This window comes from Tympanuchus pallidicinctus, unplaced genomic scaffold (genome assembly GCF_026119805.1).
Source record: "Tympanuchus pallidicinctus isolate F22 unplaced genomic scaffold, pur_lepc_1.0 scaffold13, whole genome shotgun sequence".
Classification (NCBI taxonomy): Eukaryota; Metazoa; Chordata; class Aves; order Galliformes; family Phasianidae; genus Tympanuchus; species Tympanuchus pallidicinctus.
Window position 1 is genome coordinate 4,239,634 of NW_026294648.1, and position 22,423 is coordinate 4,262,056.

The window sequence follows — 22,423 nt, forward strand, 5'->3', positions numbered from 1 at the left end:
GCTGGTAATTGTAATCCTTCTGACATGATCTTGCCTAGCACTAGCCAGAGTATCCTCCCATTAACTTTCCATTATACTTAGCATCATTTTTGCAGCTGCTATGCTATTTCTCTCAGTATGTCTCACTGAAAAAAAAATAGCATCTATATTTTATAGTAAGAGATCACCTAAACATCCAAAGAAAAAGAGCACGCTATACTCTAATTTACCTGTCAACAGGGATTATACGTGTGGAACAGTAGGAATGTATAGTTCCACATTAAAGAAAATGACTTGAACCCTCTAATTAGGAAGATGACAAGCAAGATATGAAAAAACACAGAAATGAATGATTCACAGCCAAGGGAATCATGCAGCTGACCTCTTGGATTTCTATCAGCCAGCAGAGCGAAGAAGCCAAATAAAAAAAATTCCTCAAAAACAGACACCGAATGAGTTTTCTTGTTTTATTTTCATCCCTTGGTAATTGATTAAGTAAATTGTTACCCAGTTTCACTATGATAGTTTATAATCAGTAGTACTACTGACTCACTTGAAAGTGCTCATCAATAGAACGAATTCCTTCAGCGCTCCTTGTGTCACTTTCATCTACCACTAAAAAATAATGCCTTTTTCCTGGTGGTGATTTCATTAGTAGAGCTCAGAAATGCTGTTTTTCATATTCTAATCCACTTCTCGTAACTCAAAATATTTTTTAAATAGTTGATGTTGATTAGTGAGTACGTTTCTTAAATAACACTTATGTGCCATGTGTAACGATCTAATGATAGATAGAAAAGAAATGAACATAATTTAATTTTAAAACAAACACTTTTTAACAGTCTGAATGGGACTTTGAGTAGCTTACAAGACTACGTTTTCAAACATTAGCAAAAAATACTAAATGGAACTTTAGCTGCTGATGTATTTTCACCATCATTAGCTATTGAAATGTAGCTAATTAAAATCCAGTTATATTGAGAGGTGATGGGCGTAGCTTCTTCCTTCTTTTTCTCATACTGAATCTTCCTTTAATTCATTTTATTGATGTGAAATATTTCCAGTTTTGCTGGTAACAGAAAGAAGCTATAAGATTAGGAGTGAAAACCTGCTTTGTAGAATGAGAGGTTCAGTGAAAAATGTTTAGCCAGGACTCTCAAATTCGTTTTTACAACCTCTTTGCATGGCTCGTTCAAGCTAGTAGCCCACTGTTCAGAACAAACATGTCATGAAAACTCACATGGCCTCACTGGCTTAGGGAACAATCACTTTTTACACCAGCTGAAAAGCAGAAATATGCAAATATTTATATAAAACTAAATTACATAGAAATTATTGTTGTAATTATAATTTAAGAACAGAATTTGAAAATACAATCTTTCTAAAGGAATAAGTTGTATTTTTTCTGTCCATCTCCTAGGAAAGACTGAGTTGGTCTATTTAAATTTTACCTTATTTACCAGACTTAAGATGAACCATGTTAAGAACACATCATTTTTAACACGTACAATCTTTCAGCCAAATTGATGTCCTCCTCCTTTTCCTACAAGATGTTCCATACCATAGGCTCTAACAGAAATATAAATTAACAAACAATTGATTTTCCTTGGAAGAGACTTCAGGTAGAATGAATTGAGAACTCTAATACACAAAAAGGAGTGTTACACTAAATGCTCAAATAAAAAACAAATTGAATCAAATTCTTCCCCTACATCTTGACTCAGCCAGAGTAAACAGGTATGAGAGAAATAAATTCAGACCCTATATAAGTTTTAGTTTTCCCTCTCTGCCAGTACATAAACATCAAATTTACACTTGAATGTGCAAGTCCCTCACCTCCTGGAACTTATGGACCCATCTTGTGAAGCACTCTCACTAATATTATTTTTAATAAAAAAGATGTTCTTGGATAAAAGGAAAGTCTTTCACAGTGAAAGTGTTGAGGCACTGGAACAGGCTGCCTAGAGGTGATGCTTAGGCCCCATCCCTGGAGACTTCCAAGGCGAGACTGGATCAGGCCCTGGGCAGAGTGACCTAGCTGTGGTGTCCCTGTTCATCACAGGGGAGTTGGACAGGATGGCCTTTAAAGATACCTTCCAACTCTAAGGATTCTATGATTCTTTGATTCTATTCTATGATTCTTTATGAATTTTCTGATGGAATGAGCTTGGAAGAATTCATCAGTGCAGAAAAGGCTCAGGATATTATACAGAAGGAACTTTAGGTCCTTAAAGGCTTAAATAGTACAGACAAAACAAAGTTCAGTAGTACAGGAAAGGTGACGCTAGAGAATTGGAAACTACCAACAAAAGCATCAGCAAGATTTGAAAGAACATGAAATGGAAAATACAAAAGAATAAAAATCTTTAGGTACTAGCTGGTTAGGAATGAGATGAGCAAATGCAGTCAGTGAGACTTGACTGAAAGAAGCTTGGTACACAGAAAAGTATTAGTTTATGCAAGCCATACTCTTGTGTATAATTCATCATACGTATTCAAGGAACAGTGCTGAAAGGAGTAGCAGCCTGAAACTAGATTCAGAGGGAAGTAGGTTCCCCAAATAATCAAGAAAGTAGATCCTTTGCATGAGCAAAGATGACCAGACTCTCTAATTTCTACTCGAGCAAAATTGAAGCCAAGAGAGAGACATAGATTGACTTTGAAGACGATTTCAAATCCCACAGTAGATACGCAAAGCATAGCTGGGTTTCAGATGAGTTCAGGAGATATCTTTTTACAAGGTTTCATTTCTTGTAACGTTTTCCGTCTCCACTTATGGGAGTGAAAAATAATTGCCTTTGAGATAAATACTTGTAGATACAGAGCACGGAACTGCAGAGTTTTGTTAGCTGTTTACACCAACTAGAGTATAAAGCAATTTCTATCTTCAAACCATGAACTTAGGAGACCTTATTTTTCTTTACACTTACTATGTTGTTTTTACAACACATCTAAGTTCTAAATTACAACAACAAGAAGATACAGCAATGGGCTTCTTTATTAGACCCAATTATAGAACCAGAGTTGCTTTGTTAAGGTATTCATTAACCTTTTCAGAACTTATAATAAGAAATCTAATCAAATAGAGGTGGTAGGGTGCATTCTTAAATGAGAACAGTTGTCATGTACAGTAAATTTTAATACCCTGACTGTTCTTAAATTAGCTAGTTTTATTAAATTCTATGAGGTGAATTTCTTTTAATCAGCACTAACTGTACAAAACAGAAATTATTCTGCACTGTAAAAATAACATATGTGTCTGGAAGGTGTGTTTCAGACTATTTTGACTTTTTTTCAAATTAAAAGTGTAATATTTATTAATTTATTATTATTTTTTAAATTTTGTGCCAGGTGAATTTGCATTCTTGTAGAAATCACACAAAATTATAAATAGACCTAATTCATTTCTTCAGTATTCTAGAAATACAGAACATGCTTTAAAACAAGTAGTGACTGAAACTGTGAACAGTTTATAGAATAATTTTATCAAGTTACCTTATGATATTATTTTTATAAATAGTCCCTGTGAGAGCAGCCTATGCATGAGGTGAAGCCACCTGGGGATGTGTTGCGCTGTGGCCTATAAATCTAGGCAAAACCTCCAGTGAAAGTCTAGGTAAGAAAGCCAATGAAGCTGCTCTTTGAGAGATATGGATGAACACAACAGCTAATTAGATAGGTTTCCTGAAACCTGGGACATCTGGGATCTAGTCCCTGTTCTAATGAACATTTTAATGTTCTGTATGAAATGATACAGCTTCAGAAAGAAAGATGAAGAGACCTCAGAACACTTTACTGACTGACATATTAGCAACTTACTTGGGATAAAAAAGGAATTACCTTTGTTCTGAAGGAAGTTTAGTGGATTTGAGCCCACATCTCTTATTTACCAGAGGTATAATGTAACTGCCAGAAAGTATTTATTAAATGTAGATCCTCATTATGATTCTAGCCTTTGGCTTTTACTTAGCTTGAAAATCAACATAGTTTCCTTCATTTTTTTTTTTTTTTTTTTTTGTCACTTGTCCAAATATTCTGCTGAGCACACGAAATTTTTCTTTCCTAAAACTGCTTCAACTACCCTAGATAATGTTTTTATTTATTTATTTATTTATTTAGGCACCACTGCAATCTTAATGATCTATTCAAGAGCACTTGGAGCTCCTCCTCCCCCACGCCTACATATTTCCAGTATAGATTCCTGGATGTGGGAAGACATACGTGAGGCAGTTTTAGGACATTGGGCTCTATCAGACCAAACATTCCATCTACGATACAGCTGGGTTTTTTTGGTTTTTTTTGTTTTGTTTTTTTCTCCTCAGAGATGCTCTATTCTGCCTGGTTTCCTCATGTCCAAGCTTGGGGTGGTTACTGATTTCAGTGGTATGGAAATTGCTTGCTGTTCACATTTGATTCTCAATCCTATTTGGAAGTTGTACAGTGACATTTAGCAACATCATACAACTGTGTTCTGCTGCACAGAATCAAACTAGTTTGAAAACTGTGGTGGTGCATAGAATACCTAACCAGATGAAAATTTTTCAGTGCTGCTATGCTAATTTAATATTGTACACTAGTAATAAGCTCACTGCTTTTTGAAGCAACAACACTGCGTGAAAATGCACTTTTATAGCTTACAATACCAACAGTTAAAAACCACAACTAGAGCTCTACTTGCACTGTTGTTTAGGTACAAGAAAATAAATGGAGAGCTTTATGAAATACGTAACACTTACCATAGGTTTGATAGGTTTCTACCCCTTATATCAAATCCTTACAACTTGTCTCAATGATAACAGCCAGTTAATCATCACTAATTGTTCAAGGGATTATTTCCCATACATAATTACAGTTTTTGGTTCACTGATTTCCTGTAAAATATTGGCCTATAAAAGCCCCTGTTAACTTGACCTTGCTTGTAAAATACGTTATGAAATGACTAAAGCTATTAGTGAGGAAAACTAAAGGCCAATGTGTGAAGGACAGGGACATCTTTCTCCACATTTAAATAACTCTAGTGCTAGATTAGAGTGTATATGAAGCCAAGGTCAAATAATTAATGCTGATTCTTACAAGCAATTTCCTTGGGTTACTAAGGATTAGCAATTCTGGAGCTGAACGAACAAACTTGATAAGAATTATAAAATTTCAATCAAAATAAAAGATTCATGGAAGCAAACAATGCGTTGTAATTTGTATTTGTACTATGTAATTCCCGTGCTGAAGTTGACAATGAGATCACAGACTAAGACTCTACTGAAAAATTCAGATATTCAGGAAGCTGGTGAACAGCTAGCAAGTGAAAGTGTGCAATACAAAGTAAAGGAATATATAATATACATCTATTACACATTCCTTAAAACTATTTACTTGTAAAAAACTTCCAGTTTAGATACTTTCAGTAGACATGCTGAATAAACCTACTACACTAACACTTGAAAATGTAGCAAGATGACGAAATCTCAAGAGTTCTTGGGTTTAATATCTATTCTCCAATCTTCATAGAAGTCATCGAGTGCCAATCTCAAAGGTTTTTGGCAAGAAAAAAAAAAAATCTGTGGGTCCCCCCCCGAAACAAATACATAGCTTATCAGGTGCAGAAATTATTTCCTGGACAGAACTGCATACTCTAACAAAACACACGCAACAGATGTGTTGGAACATGCAAAATTCTCAGTAGATAATATCAGAACAACATCTTTTCAATATGAAGATGGCCAGATACTTGAACAATGATTCAGAGATCTGGTGGAACTTCCATCATTGGAATTATTTGAAACAATTGTACAAGCCCTTGAGCCAACACGGAGCCAAAAATGCTGAAGAGTGAATATGAAGCAGAACTGAGGATAACAAGGTCTCTTCCAAACAGAATCTTCTGGGAACTATTTTACTAATCTACTGCAAATGAGTAGATGTTACCACCCAGGATGTTGCTATTCTTGTAACTTGTTAGCAAGCAGTATTTGAATTAATTTCTTGGTGACATTAAGTTTCAAGAGTGCTACTAGTTTGGTGACAAGTATACATCAATATTTTTCCAAAGTCAGCTCCTAAAATGCAACAATATTTGTTAATAATAATTTTCAAAATTGACAGCATGTGTTCACTTCATTTGCTTTCAATAATGTGACTGTTATTCCTCTGCCATCAAGATCACTTCAAAGAACCTGTGCAAGGATAGAACAAAGGAATTTAGGCAAACCTACCATGACATTTCCACCAGCAAACCCTCCCAGTACATTTCACTATATACAGTCCTGGTGCTGTATTATTGCTTGTTAGGATTCATATTTTGATGCAGATTTAAGCATTCATGGAGACTAGAAAAAATATTTGGAAGAAATTATAATAGAGGACAAAAAATGAAAGAACATCCAGAATGTAACCCTAATGCATGACCCTGAAATGAATCAAAGATAGAAAAATGTCATGAAGCAAAAAGGAAAAGCATTGTTTACATTGATATGGTTTCCAATCATTTTCATTTTACATGTAGTTCTGTTACTTCAAATATAGAGCCTCTGGGCAAAGAAAAAGCACTGCTCAAAGCATTCTTCTTTTCCCTTGTTCTCCCAAAGAAGAGACAACAGACTCTTTGACTACATCCTCTATGGAACAAATGTTCTGCAGTGTTCAACACCATCAAAAAGAAAACGAAAGACAAAGGTGAAATCCTTTCCTTTCAGTGCAGTTGAGCAGCAGCCTTACTTGTAGAAGTTGTCAATTTCTCTCCATCTCACAGTGCTCTCTGCCTACCCCTGACCTATCACTCCCTTGCATCCAAAAGCTGCATTTCCAATCCCCAGTGTTTTATAGCACTCCTTACTATCTCACACTCTTCTCTGAAATAAAGGCAGACTGAACATTCAGAGTGAGCTCATGTGTAGAAGGAAACAGTTCAGTGCTGTCTTGAGTCTTCTTACACAAAGAATTGCTATTTTTTGACTCCTGTAGTTGAAAAACTGAAAGGAGAAATTTTTCTACATAGATCACATTGTTTCTTTAAGAAATGTTTCAAGCTGAATTAAAAATGCTAAATAATGCAAAGCCTGTCTTTGGCAACAGCTCAAGGGATAAAAAGAGGTTTAAAAACAGCAAGGCTTTCTTTAAAAAAAAAAAAAAATAATAATTAAAGAAAGCACGATACACTTGGAGAGACTTAGGGATCATCTTTTAGAACAGAAAAGTCATAAAAAACATTGACAGTCCACAGTTCTGCTGTTAATCATGATGTAGAATGAAGAATTCAAAGGACAACATTTGAATGCATTTTTGACATAGATATCTGTAAATATGTGCTAACAGAACACCTTATAAGAATTAGTACACAGCAGTATAATCCAGGTTAATCTTAGAGACTGTCATGAAAATTAATTTGTATTCATGAAGTAATTCAGAGTTAAAAACATTAATAGCTGATGTAATTAGTTAATTCCATGTGTTCAGTAAATGTTCATCTACTCATCTGAAAAGTGTAACACAAACAGTCTTAGCATCAAAAATGATCTCATACTAGTAGTGTATATACATGTGTATATATATATATATATATATATGTAGATGGCCCCAAAAGTAATGCCTTCTATTTATTTTCATGGAAACTACAGCAGCTGCAAAGAGTATAACAACACCATCACTATGGATAGAGCAAATCCATAGCTACAATACACTCTTTTTCAACACAGTCATCACCATAAACTATGCATTTTTGCCAGTGATGAACAGCAGTCTGCATACCACATTCATAACTACATATCTATAGAAAAAAAAAAAAACCAAAAAAAAAAACAAAAAAAACCCCACAAATTTGTTTTACATGTCCCTGTCACCACTTCACTGCTGAAATGCACCACCCACCTCCTCACTGTGCTCACATCCACTCGTTCAGCAATCATCGATGAATGTCAATGGCTGCCATTTCTTCCACATGTAGGAATTCAGTTCCACCCCTTTGCTTCATATGTCTGTCCATGTCAGATGCCATTCTGTCAGACTGCCCCTCTGCTGCCATCTGTCACATGGCCACACAACATAATGGAACAGTGGTGGGAAGGTTCAGCCTCTACTGCCATCCCATCATCATCTGCCTCTGACATTGTGGGCCTACATCATAGAACAGGAACAGCCCTTGTAATCCCTACTCCTTCTTCCCCCTCTGCCTCTCCTAGAAAAAAAAAATTAAATGATTCACAGTAAATTGTTCATTTCTGCTTTCCCAGTCACATGGCTCTGAACACATCACAGAGCTTATTTCAGCTCATACCCATCTGTGTGAAAAGTAGACTACTCACAGTACTGCAAGAGGCAAAATTTACTGGTAGACATATGTGAAAGGGTGTTTTTCTCTGTAAATCAGGTATTTGCAAGTCAGCAACAGCAGTAGGAGAACTGTCAATAAAACTATTTAGGAAATGGCTTAAGTCAGAGCCAGCAGATCACAGTAATGGTTTTCACATTTGTGATAACTGAGTGAAGTTAAACGCAGAAGCTGAAGAGATGCTTATGGAGCATAAGCATAAGTTGGTACAAGATTAGGTTTTTATTACTTTTTTTAAAACCAGCTTCACACGAAGTTTCTATCTTCAAGGAAAGACTGGAGCCAACATACATTGTCATGGATCAAATGTGCTACTTTAAGAGGCCAAAGAAATGAGAAGCTGAAGAGAGAACTACTACCCTTAAAAATTAGGCAGAAGGGCTTGCTAAGCCAAAGGTACAGACTGATTATATCGTTTGCCTGGCATCTTCTCAAAAGGATGGCTTCTCACCAGCCACAACTATCTCACTGGAGAGAGGCTGGGACTTTCTTTTGACAAGAGCCAGGGTGCTATGCTGCACTGCATATGGATACGTGACTGGATAAGTAACTGCTTCCTGGCAACAGGCAGCAAACACCTGTTCAAGGCAATATGTGCAAGGAGTGGATATAAAATCTCACTTCCCAGTGTCTGGTAAAGATTCCAAATACCTATCTCTATATCCAAATACCTAGTTCTGCTGGCACTGAAGAGCTCATCCCATGTAACAGATCAGCATTGCTTTGCAGGACAAAAAAGAATGCATACACAAAAGAATAATTAGTGTACATTTCCTGTTGCTTAGTTTCACTAGGACATTAGTAGATGCTAAAAAAACAAAATGCAAAATTATTGGAACAGATACCTATATTTTTTCCCCATAGAATGACATATCAAGGAAAAAGTACCAACTAGTTTGATTTAGTTAATCTACTCCCCCCTTTTCTAAAAATTGGAAGACTAAAAACTGAAACAGAACTATAAATTTGCAGAGCTCTGTCTACATGATCTGCAGTCAGAAGTCATTTTGCATCCACCTTTTAAGATTCACATACACACATTTTAAATATGCTCTCAGGCAGAATTTCACACAATTATAGAAATGCTGATAGATGTAGAAGAGAAAAAGTCATCATTCTGTCCTCAGATGTTCTTGCTCCTTTCCTTCTGGAGAAGATAAGAAATTCATCAGCACTATCAAAGAGAATCGCTTGTCCACAAGGATGGACGTGGAAGTTACTTTATGCAGCATTAAAATGATAAGAAATTTCTTGAATTCCAACCACAAGTGAATGAAACACGCCTGACCACTGTCATATTAACCACCACTCTTTGGAATTTAAACACAATTATTTCATCATCATTTGAATTTGTTTCTCACAGTCCTCTTCTACAGGACTGAATTCTAATCCTCATATTTTTCAGTGGAACATACTTGGAAAAAGGAATACTACAATAATACTGGATAATCTTAATGTTGATATATTGGTATAGCAGATGGATTAGAGTGTTCATAAGTAAATTAAGCTTTATTACTTTTTCTTTGTATTTGCTTACAGCATAACTGTGATTTCATAACAATAATTCCTCTGGCTAAATGCACTTTTTAATTAGCTGATCTTCAGAGATACAGAGAAATGTAATATCTGTGACAAGAGTGGTATCCAATTGCTCATGTAACTCAGTATCTGCATTGTTGCTAGGGAATATGTTTGCATCTCATCTGTTTTCCACCATTTTAAGGCTATTCCTAATGTTATTATTAAGGTTACCATGTACTTCAGGTGACAACAGGTTTATTTGCAGTTCAATTATTTATAGATAAACCATGCAGAACCCTTTGCCAACCAACCGTAAGACAATGCTAAGTTATAAAAGCAGGCAGGTCTGAATTTTGAAGTGCCCCACTGAAAACTGTGTCTCTCTTACCTAACAGCTATGCTTCTAACATAAGCACCTCCTACAAGAGGTCAGATTGTACACTGAAAGCATACTAGAACTGTTTACCCTATTGTTTTAAAATTTTTATGTAGAATTTGAGAGTGTTTTTTGGTTTCATTTTGCAAAATGAGTCTTTGCTTTAGACTGCTGACCTGCCTCTGCAGCTTCAGAAGAGAGACTAGAAGCATGACCTTAACCCAAATGTTATAAGACTAACCACTTGCTTCATTAGTTTTTGAAAATCTGTCCAAATATCAAACTAGAAGAATGTGAGAGAGCTGAGCTCTTCAGAACACTGAGCTGCATCTGTCCTGAAAACGCAGACCAAGAACTACAAGCAACCTAGAATTTTCAGTCTTGCCACGAAATGGTATTCACAGAAGTTTAATTTTGACAAAAAGTCATAAATGTGAGAACTTAGGAAATTAAATTATTTTCTTCATGCTGAGTTTCTTCTAATTCTCACAGTTGTACCTTTTGGCAGAAGCCATGCAGATTGCTAGTGGCATTTTGTTTATAAGCAACAAGAACCAAAACTGCAGAACAACTTCAAATTGAAGAAGCCTCTGCAGAAGTAAACAGTTATCTTAAAAGAATTATTTCATGCAAAAGTAATAAATCTAGCAAACAGAGAAGAAAAATAAAACAATAAATGAGCCATGAGCACATGAAGTAATAAAAATTTAGCTGAGCTGCCATCTAAGGCAGAAAAATAACTAATTACTGTGGATGAGAAAAAACACTAAAAAAAACAGAGTTTCATCTGCTGATGGATGGAAAAAACATTTAGGCCTGCTATGCAGAGACTCACATTGCTGGTGATGCACAACTAGGTTGGAACTCTGAATTCTGCATGGGGTTTTCAAATGCTCTTCAAGCTGCTGCTCCATACTTTTATTTTTCCCGTAATCTGTCCTGTGTATTACAATTGAATATGCAACTTCTACATACTGTTGGCACAAGCAGCATGGCAATACCACACACAGCAATGTGTTACAGAAAGCACACTAGAAAAGGAAATTAAATGATGTTCTAGCACCAGTAACAAAAAGGAAAACTTAGTAATACTACTACCATCAGGAGTACGTGGTAGGAAATTTAAAATCCATACCTCAGACAATGAAAAGCAGCAACTTCACTTACTCTCCAGAACCGTTGTTTCAGGTATGACAGTGCAGATAGTGCAAAGAACTACTTACTGAAATTCTTAAAGGAGACAGCATAGTGCTAAAGATAAGCATTGACTGAATTTCACGTTGATCATCCATTTACATAAAACCCCACTTTTTATCCTTAAGTCGGTGCTTCAAGATGCAGTAATATACAATGGTGACTGAGCTTTATGCAGAGATCACCTAGATTCTACACCTGCTTTCTAAAAGTTATTTGGTATATAGCTTCTGAAAAGCACTTATTGTTTGCAATCTGATTGATGCACTGAAAATCAAGTTAGTAATGGCTGTAGTAGAATATTTATTAGAAATATCCCAATGGTCTGAGAATGAGAGCTCTTCCTTCTTTCACTTTAGATAAGAGTTTGTTATGTGGACTGACAGACTTCCTAGAGAAAGTAAGAGATTGTATCAATAGACAAATATTACTGAAAGCAAAACAATAACAGGATTACTAGATGAGAAAAGTAGTTCTGCTAAAAATTTACTACCAGAATTTCCTATTTTCTGCAAGAAAAGCCACAGTGACTTTTCTTATTCTATTTATTCTACTACAATGAAATAGGGAGAGACAGATGCTAAACCACTCAACCTGTGCCTAGCATTCACTTCTAATGGAAAAAACACACAATTTGAGAACATTAGGAAAATGTGAAAATATGGACATTTATGAAAGAAATGACTGAGAACGGGTCTGAGCTTAGAAGAGTTCATCAAAGGAAAATCAGTAACACTGAAGAGTGTGTAAATCTGGTAGCAAAGCAGAATCTAGGAAGTAACTCAAAAAGGATGAAGGTAACCTGGAAATACGTTACATATTTTAGGAATGATTATTCTTTGGATGATATTCTACACCTTCCCTCCACCATCACACACAACCTTCCCCCTTTTTTTTTTTTAACTCCCTCTTGTGATGCCCTCAAATCAGAATCAGACACTTCTATGGAGAATGAGCTCAGTAATATCAGTGTGAACAAAATAAAACACAAGGGTACACAATGTAAAATAACCTCTGATATTCATTGGGCTAAATTAGATTATCTCATGATGCGACTGTGCCTCAGACTCAGAAAGCTGACACTTAAATCAACAGGAGAAAAATCTTTTCACTATTGCACTCAGCAGAATTCCGTTATTTGAATTTTAAATAACACTGCCCTATGATATACACAGAGACAGTCACCATTTAAGATAATTAAAGGACAAATGTCATATTCAAGCAGAGCTTTTGTGATTCCAGAGCTCCCATTGTCACATAAGCCAGAACTTGAAAATATCCAGCCTTAACACATTTGTGCTCTGAAGTATTACACCATCTAGAAATCATATAAACATTTAACACTGACTTTATTCTGCTATCTGCTAGGTAAGAACATCTCACACCTAAGTAACTGTCAAATCTTTAAATGCTTCAAAAATCTATTCAATTTAAAATCTGCTTCATCTCTCAAGGCAGCTCCTTCGCCTTATTTGTTTTGGGCTGTGGGATGGGGATATTTAACGGTGGTTTAAGATTTGTTTCTGTTTGTTTTCAAAGATGAGCATTGAAAATGTTCTATTGTTGCCATTGATGAAGTATCCTCTCTATTTCATTAAAAATTAAATAAAGACCCTGGGGGCTGAAGGAAAATGGATTTTTCATTTTTCTCCCTTTTGCTCTTGAGAATGATTTATGAAGTACAAGTGCATTCATAAACTAGATACTATACCCTGGAGAAAATAAACTAGCTATTATTCAATTGTTAGTGGTTCATATTATAAATGGCCACCGCCAATTTTACATTGTTTGTTGAAATCATTTTTAACCAGATAACTCTCACTCAAACCATGAAAGATTGGACAGAAAATGCCCCATTTATCATTCAGATCAAAACCTAAACTCATGTCTCTCTTCCACTGTTATACCCAAAATTATCTTGTCATGTTTTATTTCATTCATTAAAAATCACAAACACATTGAAATAATGCAGTTTTAGAAAAGCTGGTCATTCACTTGGCTGTCACACTGAAAGAGCACACCAACTCATACCATCAGTTACATATGTCTCCAATTATCCTCCCAAACTATATAACATTCACATTATTTTAACCCGTAAAATGTGAATGAAGGAAACGTGAAATAAAGAATAAGGATGGATCTTTAGAGTAACCAAAACAGCATTTGTCAGCAAAACTGACACTGGTAGAAGAATATTTTGGCTATTTCTAAGACACCTATAAGCTTGTGTAACACAAACTCTCCTTCTTCAAAGATTCTCCATGTCTCTTTGGACAAGTGGACATGAAAAGGGTCCAGTTCTCCTTAAACCCTTTCTCACTGTATAAATTCAGAGGCGATCTACACATCAGTTAATTTTCATAAGCCAACCCCAAAAGAAGCTATCAGATACCACCACCTCATAACTGAAGAAATCTAAATAGAGATTGAAGAGGGCTTTTGTTTTTGCTACTATCTAAAGTGCAGTCAAGCTAACAAAAGTCTTAGTTTTCTTTCATGGATCCCAGTTTATCAAACACAGGTGAAACTGTAGTTTTAATGATTTAAATCTTAATGAGACCCTAACGTTACATGACAATGCTCAAACTGCACTGTCTTGTCATTTCAGCTAACACCGCTGACAGATAACAGTTACATGTGTATTTAGAGTTCAATAAACAGCCACTGGCAGTAAAACTGCAAGGAACTGCATGTAAACACAGTCTCTGCACTGCTACTTTTTCATTCATTCCCAGCTGTAGAGCTTGAGCTGCTGCAGAAAAGCTTTCCTACATTTTCTACATTCCTACAGTTCACATTCATGCCCCGTATCCCTAAAGTTTAAATAATGATGAGACTGAGTGCATTTAGCACTCCATTTTTTAGGAGACAGCAATGCAGTCTCATCATGTAAATATTTACTAGCTCCAAGAAAATGTACAAACAGTCTGGATGGGAAAAGCAATGGTACCCAACACAACTTCCCAACCTGGCCCAGGTTAGAGGCACTCTATCTTCCTGACATTGAGGTTTCACTGAGAGAAAGGAAGATGACCTGTCTCAGTCACCAAGGCTCAGGCTTCTTGTATGGTAAGCTGCGGAAACACTGGCACATATGAAGAAAAGCCTTTTATTTAATGTAGAGGTCTAAGGACATTCATTTTGCCACATCAGGGAGAAAGTTCAAATGCAATACAATTAGCTGTCTAGAGGAGTCACGTTTTGGATGGGAGTAGAAATTTCAGCAAGAGCCTCTTTCCTCCTATTAACAAGACAAGTCCACTGAGAACCTATCAACCCTGCCACAGCAGAGCCTGCATGAGGACTGTTCAGCATTAATAGACTGTAAGAAAGTAAATAATGACTTTTTAGTATTCTGAAAGCTCTCTCTAAATCACAGAAGGCTCTAATAGCATAGTTACACACTTAAAAATAATATTCACGTAACACATGATGTTGGGAATGATTCATAGAGTAGGTTTCAAAGTCTTCCCATCCCCCTGCACCACAAAATAGCAAGAAGCTGTTACAGCAAATGATTTTTTGCTTTATGAACATGATAGCTTTTGTTTAGTGCCTCACCAGTTGGCCTTTAAACAATTACAGAAATAGCAGTTTTAAACTGAGCACTAAATTCAGCTCCGTATTTTAAGAAAGGCAATGAATTTGGTAAGGATGCAAATCACACACCATGTGTTTGTATTTCTTCTTCAGGGAAAGCCTAGAACAACTCCAGACAAAAGTAGTGTGGCTATTTGCACTATCCACATAGAAGAAAGATTCACGTTCTTAAAAGTCCAACTTATTTAGATCTCTTGAAAGCAACTCACTCCCATCCACCAGGTATTTATAGGCATTGGTAAGATCCCCTCTCAGTCTCCTCTTCTCCAGGCTGAACTCCCCCAGGTCTCTGACTCTTTCCTCATACAAAAGATGCTGCAAGCCCCTTAACACCTTCCAGCTGTTTGTAGAATGCTTCCTTAATTTCCTGCTCCTGATCAGGTGGCTGTAGAAAACACCCACAAAGGTGTCATCTGTATTATCTTGCCCCTAAATTCTCACCCATTAGCTCTCTGCTCATTCATCATTCACACTTAGGCAGAGCTTGATACGTTCCAGTTATTCTCTCACATAAAAAGCAACTCCACCATGTTGCCTTCCTGGCCTATCCTTCCTAAAAAGCACATAACCATTCATGGCAGCATTCCTGTCACATAGACCACTAGGTCTCTGTAATTGCAGTGACACTCTAGCCCTCCAACCACACACAGATCCCTAATTGTTCCTATTTATTCTCTGTGCTGCATGCATTGATATAGAGGCACTTCAAAGAATAAAAGAGAGCAGAGGGTGCAGATATAGCTAGAGAGATGTAGGAATATACCTTTACTGTACATCATTTTAAAAGTAAAACCTTCCATGTTCTGTGGCTATTTAATGACTCTTTTCTCCAACTTGAATGCCTTCTCACTTTAATTTAAAGCACTATCATGCTTTATATTTAGCAGATGATATTACTGATTTATACTAGGTTATGATTTATATATATATAGTTTACATTTATATATATTTTTTGATTTATATTAGTTGATTTCTTAAGGTACACAAGAGGCCGATCACTGTACTACATGAAATCATTAAGTTTATCAAGATAAGCATATCCATACTAACTATAACTGTGAAGCAATGCATTTCTTTGGAAACGGCTGGGTTATTTTAAAATGAATACTCCGTGTTCTTTCAACCTACACTTGACTTATCCCCCCAGTTTAATTTTTCCAGCAGATCTCAACTGAGCTCACTTGTGCTTTTATGGAGGGGAGGCTGAAAAACATCTTGACTTTGACATGTTTCTGACATGGCACAGGAGCAGTCCCCAGGTACTGTAGTTTAATGATCTTCTCAGCTGTCTACTAATAGAACTCTACACAGTAAAACTGCTCTGCAATTGCAGAAATGCTTCATCACAGAATTAAAAACCAACTCCTCAGGAAAGAAGTATGTGTTTCAATGAAAAAGTACTGCAGCAGTACTCAGAAAACTGAGAAGAAGGTCAGCTTCTGAAATCATCGAGCAGACGATATTTCCTGCAGCTGAGGGCTAGAATTGCTTTCTTAAAAATCCTTTCCAATCCACTTCACATATGCTTATTTTTATCTAAAGCATGGAATGGACAAATTCCTTCTCTGTGATCTTCTAGAATAACACTAAATATTTAAAAAAAAAAAAAAAAAAAAAAAAAAAACACAACAATCTCGAAAATACAGTTTTCTTCTGATTTTTGCAGTTACAGCATGATGTTCCAACAGACAGGCACAGAATTCAGTAATATATAGCCACAGCCCATACACTCCTTCCCACATCCTCCTCTCCTCCCGCCAGATTCAGACACTACATTACTTTGGCATTAGACTAGTACTCCTTAAAAGCTGGCTTTCAGCCTGGATTCTGTTGGCAATTAAACCATTACATTGTGTAGATTTATATAAGCCAAACTAGACATAAATGAAAACAAAGAAAACACAAGAAAACCGATAAATCCCACTAGTTGTGTAACTCAAAATATAATTGCACAATGGCTATTAAAATATTCTGCACCTATTCTGTAAGAGATAACATCTAGTATATAAATGCCTGTTTCATTTATACAGGAAGCCAACAAAGCTGCAAGAGACGTAGTTTAATTACTCTATAACTTCATTAACTTTCTTAGAAACTACACAGGGATGAATTATGCAATGCAGAATATCACATACCTCAAAAAAAGGTTCTTTTCTCACAGCATTATTAAAAGCTTTAAGCAGTTTTTTAAAATAATGATAACTGTCTCAGACTCATTAGTAATTGGATGCCCTGGCCTTTGCATCACCCAGTTAACCATGCAGCACAGATAACGAAGAGGGCCTACCGGGCAGGGTTGGCTGCATCTTCTGACATCTGCTGTCCTTCTCCTCCCAAAACCAAGGAAATCCCTACAGGAGGAAAATTTTGTTCCTCATTAAGAACATCTTCATTAAAAACCACACAAATCAGGGGCTACAGCAGCAAGCAGCCATTTTTAGTCAGACAGCAGAATACCATCCTAATGTGCTGCAGTGCCCTTCTAATTAGTCCAGCTTTGTAACTCAGCTGCAAAGTTTTGCTCCTCAGGTTTCCTCAGAGTCTAATTAGGGTTGTCATCACCCTGCTAATCAACACTAATCACCCTCTAACAATGAGGCCCCTTGGTGCTGTGGAAGGGCAGGTTTCACTGAACTCTCCCAGCCCAGAACTGCCCTGCATGAGCAGGCATGTCTCTTAAGGGACAAAACGCATCCACAAACCTTCCGAGGCAAAACTCCATCAGGCTCTATTTAATAACCATTTTCTGAATGGTAGTTACACAACATAATCATCCATGCTGCACCAAATTTAAATGTATACTCAAAGATTTTCTTTCTTTTCTAAAAGGAATATAAAAGACCAGGGATGCAATTTGATGAGCCACTGTGTCCTACCACAGCAGCACCAGTACTAAGAAATTATATCCTAACAGCATCAATAATCACAGCACTAAATCATCACAACTGAAATATTACAAACAGCACGAGCAGTAGTCACCATCTGAGCAACAGCTTGAAGCTGGTTGCATGCAGTGACTATTCAGGGCTGATGGGGCAGAGAAGCCCCGAGCAGTGGCATTGTGTCCTTCTGCATGGGCTGCTCTTTCACCGCCTTCATGTCCTGCTCACAGCTGTGAGCAGTGGGGCAGGCACAGCCCTGTGGAAGTGGGAAGTACACCTCTTTCAGAACCAGCTTATCATCCAGATAAGATACAAGTCCAGATAGATACGAGTAGCTGAATGTGTAAGGAGGACTGTGATGATCATGAGGAATATTTCCAGAGCGCAGGAACAGAAAATGATAAAGAGAATGCTCTTGAAAAAATATGGAATTGTATGAGAAAAGAAGCAAAGCTTCAAAAATGAAAATTTAATTGGAGAAAATAAGCAAGGAGTAAGCAGAGTAGATTAAATGAACGAAGATATAAAGATGAGTGATATCAGGACTTTGCAAGATACCTTAAATGCTGGAATGTGATGCAGTAAAATACTGTGATGGTGCAGAATCATTTAAAGAGAAAAAATAATAATATTGGGAGTTGTGGGAATGGAAGATTTCTCATCAGATCTCTACAAAACAATTGCCAAGCAAGGTGAAAGACAGGAGAAGAAAAAAGAAAAGAATTCACCTTCAGTATGGCATGAAAATCAAAAGGCTTAGCTAAAATATATAGGAAAGAAAAGCAGGTAGTACAGGAAGTCTGGAAAAGTAAAAAAAAAACAAAACAAAACAAAAAACAGCCCAAAAAAACAACCAGTGCAGCCATTGGTGGAAATCAGGAAATAGGTAACAGAAAAATTCAAGGAAAACATGAGAAGACCAATTCTGAGAACAAGATATGTAGCCACACATTTCCTTTTGAACGGTTCCTCTCCTCTCCTCTCCTCTCCTCTCCTCTCCTCTCCTCTCCTCTCCTCTCCTCTCCTCTCCTCTCCTCTCCTCTCCGTTTTCAAATAGCCTGGCAGTAAGGTCTCCAAGTGGAGAACAGGCCTGACACACAAAAAAACTGATTCATCTTTTGGAGCCTCTCAATTTTTTTCCCCCTAATATCTCAAAAATTACATTCCTGCATTAAAATATATCATCAGTATCTATCTGATGACGTATTACATCTTATCGGTCTTTATCTCAGTTTAATTCAGGCAGAAGCAGGGAAAACAATACCTTATCAATAAAGAATATTATATCTATATGCAATCTCCATCTCCCTTCTCCATTTCATTTGTTAGAGTGAGAATTTTTGTGCTGTACTCTGCAAATACATGCACTATTATAACAAATTAGCCCTTTCCACATTCTTTTCAGGGTAACACAAGTCTACTGTCTCTGCGGATACATTATGAAATGACTGATATTGAAGAAGCATTTCCTTGTACTTTTGAATGTTTCAATGATACAAAAATAAATGGAGTTTGGAAAATTCCATCCTTTTTACTCTCTCCTCCTACTGTGGGGACGTCATTTTTTTTTTTAATTAAAAAAAAGAAAAAGCGATCACATTTCAACCATTATTGTTCTCACTGAAATTATAAAGCAACACTAAGTGTATCCCTTTGACAGACATATATGAGCACCTACTCACTAGTGTACTGCTAAAAAATAAATGATTATACACACTGAAGTGATTGAGCCAATGACTCTAATGCAAGGAGAAAACCTTGATTAATAACAAGTGCCACTAAGAGAACAGATCGTTTTATGAGGAATGAATCACAAAAGAAGTTGCAATACGATATGTTCTTGTTCATTGGCTGAGAATTGGAAAGGAAAAAAATAAAAATACAAATGCTTAAAGACCAGTAACATTTTGCTAGAAAGATTTCTAGAATAAATTTATGGAATAAACTTCTCCTCTCTTTTCCTCCAATTCACAGTCTGTGAATGATCTTCTATACTCAGCACCATGCTGCTGCTTTCATGGTTTGTACTTAATGCACAAGAACCTAAAAACGACATAAGGTGATTGATCACAAAGTAAAAACAGTTTTCATTTTAAGTTTGCATGCCAGTTCTGTAAATTAAATATCATACAGAATCATGGAATGGTAGAGGTTGGAAGAGACCGCTCGATCCACCTGGTCTGCTCCAACTCCTGCTCCAGCAGTGCCACCCAGAGCAGGGTGCCCAGAATTATATACAGATGCTTCTGACCATCTCCCAGAAGGGAGAACAGCACAGTCTCTCCGAGCAACCTGTGCCAGTGCTGTATCACCCATACAGAATTGCTTACTGGAGTTCCTGGAGAATGTCCTCTGTTTCAGTTTGTGCCTGTTGCCCTCTTGTCTTGGCACTAGCATCCACTGGAAAGAGCCTGGCTCAGTCATCCTTGCACACTATCTTCAGGTATTTATGTACAATAGAATTGTTCCATCTGCTTTTCTGGAGCATCTGCCCCATACTGTAGCAGGTGAACTGTACACATTTGTGCAACGAGTAGAAACTGCTAGCCAGCAGTATGCCTGGCATCATCCTTGGCAGCAGACAAATGAAAAATCACCTGTGCTGCAACATGATGCAGCTCTGGATATGGACCTAATCAAACCGTACCACTGCTTCTATTTCTTATCAATTTTTCACTTGTTAGAGTGCTTAAAAAAAAATCATCAGACAGAATTACTTATTTGGTGCATATTTGTTTCAAATATTCTCAGGGGAATGCGCAGTCCTGCTTTCCTGAGAATACAATTCCAGCCTTTTCAGCAGTAACTAACCAGATAGTGGCTTTTCTTCCTGAAAGCATGCAGATTTGTTGTTCCACAACAAATGGTTTCAGATGCAATATTTGAGCAGAGCAACTTGAGAAACTTATTTTGGGGAAGAATGAGGTGACAAAAAATATGGAATGCAAATAATTACCCCCACCCTACTAAATGTTACTGTTGAAAGAGCATGATTTGTAAACCAATATTTTGTAGGGACAATGCTAGTTTGTACAGGAAACAGCTGAAGTTATTGACGGAATATTGAAGAGTTTGGTAAGTAGGCTGCAAATGGCATATTTCTGATTCAATAGGCTTTGCCTCTATAGAGTACTCAAAAATTCAGGCTCTAAATCAGCAGAACACTTAAATGTCTTAATTGTATAATTACACAGTAAGTATAAGAGTAATTCCATTGATTTTAGTGATGTGACTCAAATGTAAGCACATGCTTATTTCAAGTATTTTTCCTGCACAGTGACCTTTAGTGTCCACCTGAGCTGGAGTGTATTCTTAATTCTGTGTTTGTCATTTCTCCTGACCTCAAACTGAAGCTTTGCATTCCGCCAACATCTCTACATTTCATTTTGAAAACAAGGTAATAGGCATATTTTCACAGTTCTTTAAAACAAGACTTCCTTGCTGCTGTAATAGAACAGACCAGTAAGCTCAGCAGAAAAGGAATTGAACAAATCCGTATTGATGACACTGTATTATTAATAAATTACCTTCTGTGAACTGTCCATGAATTATTAAAGTAAATAAATCCTATTTTCAAGTATTATAGATACTAGATAATTTATAAATATGGGATCATTGAATAATAATTCAATCTTTTCTCCTGATCTCTCTGTATTTCCATTTCCAAATTGCTTTTAAAATGTCCATGCAGTATTATTGGCTATAGCTGCTTATATATGAATTGGAATTCTCCTACTTCAATGCACTGTTGTCGAGCCTGATACATACCTGATGCATTGCAGACACCATAAAAGGCTGCAGTGACTTATCTGGAATCCCTGATTTGCAATGAAACGACTCTTTGCACCACTCTTTCTAGCAGGACAAACATATTCCCCTCTACACCAACAAGTTTTTCCAGTCCCTTGTTCCTGGATAGGGAATGCTAACTGTACTTGAAAGAGACTGAGAAGGGAAAGGGAATGAAATGTGAATCTGTCTATCAAGTATTCAAATAACTTCTACTGGCAAGCAACCTTTCTTTACTCTAAAATTTTACTTCTGTCCTCTAACAGCTGATGGCTTCCAGCAGTTCTGCCATCAGATTTCTGGCAGAGATTCTCCAAATGCTGTGAGTAGGTGACACATGCAGTATTGTCCCAGGGTGAAGCTGGGAGTGGCACAGCACTGAGCAACATGTGCCAGTGTGCTAATGACCAGGCACTGTTGCTTGAACTCTGGTAAAGGCCTGAAGTTCTCCATTCCAACTTATACAGACAGACTGTATGCATACAGAGATCCACTGGGCATATTCAGTGGGGGAACTGCAGATTTTATACATTCCAGTAATGGAAACTAAGAGCCTAAGTCAGAGTCATGGGAATGGATCTATGCAGCTGAAAGACCTGCTGACATTGGTGTGTAGGATAACAAACCGCTCCAAGGGGGGTTCTGGAAATGTCAGGGAGAGTGATCTCCTGACATCTGGATGGACTCCAGTTGCTGCCCCTTTCCTTCTCGACCTCAGAAAGAACCAGAAACTCTGCTATCAAGATAACCAATATAATATCC

At 36.9% G+C, this 22,423-nt stretch overlaps 1 protein-coding gene across 5 annotated transcripts in view; it reads right to left on the reverse strand.

Moving 5' to 3' along the window:
* Positions 1-22,423, reverse strand: part of TENM1 (teneurin transmembrane protein 1) — an 823,045-nt gene that overhangs the window by 452,608 nt on the left and 348,014 nt on the right. The window contains exon 1 of one of the 5 annotated variants that reach the window (XM_052673648.1): positions 7,840-8,105. The exons of the other annotated variants lie outside the window; for them this stretch is intronic. The gene's annotated coding sequence lies outside the window, so the exon portion shown is untranslated. Of the gene's footprint in view, positions 1-7,839; positions 8,106-22,423 lie in introns of those variants that run through there. 5 annotated transcript variants of the gene reach the window in all.